This window comes from Onychostruthus taczanowskii, unplaced genomic scaffold, assembly GCF_017590055.1.
Source record: "Onychostruthus taczanowskii isolate IOZ18803 unplaced genomic scaffold, ASM1759005v1 scaffold3, whole genome shotgun sequence".
NCBI classification, from domain to species: domain Eukaryota; kingdom Metazoa; phylum Chordata; class Aves; order Passeriformes; family Passeridae; genus Onychostruthus; species Onychostruthus taczanowskii.
In genome coordinates this window covers 3,753,193-3,756,638 of record NW_024500349.1, presented here as the reverse complement: position 1 = coordinate 3,756,638, position 3,446 = coordinate 3,753,193, and positions in this window count along the sequence as shown.

Genomic DNA, 3,446 nt, shown 5'->3' with positions numbered 1-3,446 from the left:
ATCTTAATATATACTGACTTGCTCCAAGTCAGTTTCTTGGTAGATCACTTTTTCTTGTCATCTACACTCCATTTCCTGGCAATTTATGTCTGCTGAGGGAGTGGCTACCTAACCAAGAAAAAATGTGTTTCATTACTGTAGGAATAGTTATTGTGAGAGAATTATCACATTACCACTGTTCATAAATTATATTAATGGGTTTTTTTTCCCCCCAAAGGCATAATAAAACTAAATCTGAGAAGATGGATGTATCCATACTTCTGAAGAGCTCTCAGCAAATTCTGTTTTCCCCCCCTCTCCCACTTGACTGCAGCTAAATACTTCCTCCAATATAACTGTATTAGAAGCAACTCAAAGAAAAATCCCAAATTCTGGAAAGCTTGGAATTTGAGCTGTTTTATGAGAAGCCACTCTTCACTGAATACATAAAAACATTAAAAAAAAAAAAAAAAAAAAAAAAAAAAAAAAAAAAAAAAGCGAAAGGATTTCCCCTTGGCCTCAAACACAATTCAGTGCAATCAGGTGGAATATAACATAAGCTTTGAAGAAAAAAAAAAGAAAACTAATAAAAACAGCTCTATGAAGTCATTTCAAGGGCACTTTTAACTCAGTATCTCACCTAAAATGGCAGTCAACAACAAATGTCTAAGGAAGATTGTGAGAACAAAGCAATCATATAAGGCATCTTCCTCAGCAATTGCACACAAATTCAAGCAGTGTGGTTCAGGGAGTTTCTGAACCAGGGGTATCTGGATATCTAATAACTGTTAAAAGACATATTTATGGAAAAATCCAAACTTTTGGTCTAATATAAACTTTTAATGTCCTTAATATCCAGAGTTTTGCACTTTAAGACACTTTATTTTCTTCTAAGAACTTTTTTTTCCCCAGTCTTGTACATGATAATTGTGTTCAATGCCCTCTAGGTCTTCTATTAGAAAAAAGTCCTTCTGTGTTCATTTTTTCTGTGCCTTTCATGATTTTATACAACTCTGGCATATGCATCCCTAGCTATAGTCTATTGAATTATTACTTGTAAACAGTCCTTTATCTTTGGCAGTCTTTGTCTGTCACCTGTTTCTCCCTGCTATTCCAAGAGCCCATTCCAAGTGACTTCAAGAAACAAGAAAAAAAGTTTTTCAGAGCATAAAGATTTATAGACTTGAACATGTGGTATAACCTGTTCTTCACATGTCCCTGCTCATTGCAGAGGAGTGGTACTAGATGACCTTTAAAGGCTTCTTCCAACCCAAACCATTCAAGGACTCTGCCAGCTGAAGCACACTGAAGTCATAATAATATTGTCCTATATTTAACCTCAGGTAAAGAAAAAAAAAATCTTTGTCTCCATGTGGCTTGTATTCCACATTTTAGTTTTATTTTTCTAATATCCCTGAAGACCAAGAAGCAGGGATTCTAGTGCTGCTGGCAAAAATCTGAAGGTAACATAGACAAAATTAAATGTAAACAACTTTTTAATGCACAGGTTGAAACTTAATTTAAGGTAAGGGCACCTTACTCAGGTTTGATCTCTTCAGTTATACACATTGGCCTAAGCCACCAGAGATAGTAGCAATTATCCTAATTCCCTCTGAATTTTTCCTGGAGCTACTCATCTCTTACCATGCAGGACTTTAGAGATTAATCTCTGCAGTAAGGTGAATCAGGTGTCTAAAAACAGATAGGATGGCAAGGTTGAACACTGTGAAAAACATTCCTTTTATTTATTGTTAAGGCTGAAGTGTATTTACAAAAGCCTCTCAAACAGCCCAGATCTGCTGTCCCTATGTCCACAAAGCAATTGCAGTACTTTCTATAGCAACAATGGCCTTATTGCACAAGAGTAATAAAAATGGTCCAAATAGAAGAGAAGGAGCGTTTGAGAAGGGTGGTCACAAGCAGCTGGAGCCACTACTGACTGAACAATGCCGCACTTGGAAGGAGTGTTTGTTTGCTTCCTGCTTGAAGCAGAATCTTTGAGCACTAACAAAACCTACATCAGTACTTCAGCTATTGATTGCCAAATATCAAACTTCCCATTCCTGAACAAGTCACAGAGAAGCTAATGAAGTTCAGCAGTAGGATTGTTTAACTAAAGCAAGGTTGGCTGTCACAGCATGGCAAGTCACTTCACTGGCCATTAGGGACTTGATTTCCTGTGTAACCACAGCTATCTAAGGCCACTGAGATGTCCAATATCGCGTCCTTACCCTGCCGTCTCAGAGGGTTTGGGGTCTTTCTTTTGTTCCTGTGTAGTATCTTGCAGACCCATCTGGGTGTTCTGTATATCCCTGGCACTTGAAAGAGTGCTAAATGCTTCCCAAAGGCCCTGAGAAGCGGGTCACCATGCAACAACCAACGACTCGTTAGTCTTTTAAAATGGAAAGGTCATGGCAAATTTTCTATTTGCCTCCATCTCTTTATTAATTTCTCTGGCCAGCCCTGGCTTTGGAATGTCTTTGTTGACATAAATAGGGCAGGAGATCTTTCTCCTTTTCAATGCCTTTATTAAAGAGATTCAGCTCAGGTGGGGAGAAATCGACGGGTCGCGCCCACGCCGCCGCTGTCCCCAATTTTCAATGCCTTTATTAAAGAGATTCAGCTCAGGTGGGGAGAAATCGACGGGTCGCGCCCACGCCGCCGCTGTCCCCAAGAGTGGCACGGAGCAGGAGGGTGATGATGCAGCTCTGTCCGCTGGTCTGCAGGCAGAGCTGGGGACTGCGTCCTCACGGGAGATTGGCAAATTCCTGCTTTTCAGTCCAACGCTCCGGGTCCCTTCCTTAGTGAACATTTCTTGAGGTCAGGGTGTGAAGCAAAAAGGATCCAAGCAGGCACTGGACTTCACGCCCATCCTTAGACATCACCTAGGGTCCCCCAATTCTGTGTTGGCTCGTTGTTTTTAGGGGTTTTCTAGGAAAACGGGAAAATTTTGGCGCGGTGCATTTCTCATTTGCGTACTTGGTCCCAGGCCACTCCTATTCTCCTGGGCTGCGGTGTCCAGGTGTAGCTCCGGGGCAAGCATTGGGAGGACAATGGCTAAATCACCAACCGTTAACGGGCAATTAAAGAACTCTTTACAATTAAGCTAATTTAACAGCAACTGGTCCCACCGTTTTTTTTTCTCTGTAACCTTAAATAAAAATAGGTATCTTTTTATTCATAACATTTGTTGTCTCCGTTGGCTCTGGCAGCCTGCTGGGGATCCTCACCAAGGAACGAAACCAGGAGGCAGGGCACAGGATCCTTGCCCTCACAGGCAAAAGGGTGTCACATCAAAGGAAGCATGGAGAGGAAAAGGCCCTGCGTACGTCAGACTTCGCCCTCAGCGACTGCGGATAAGCGACATCCACAGCCCGGCCTCTCACCCCACGCCCCTCAAGTAAGGAAAGCGCGGCCCGGCCCATGCCCCGCCCGCTCCGGCAGGGCCGCACCCCCGCCCGAGCCCG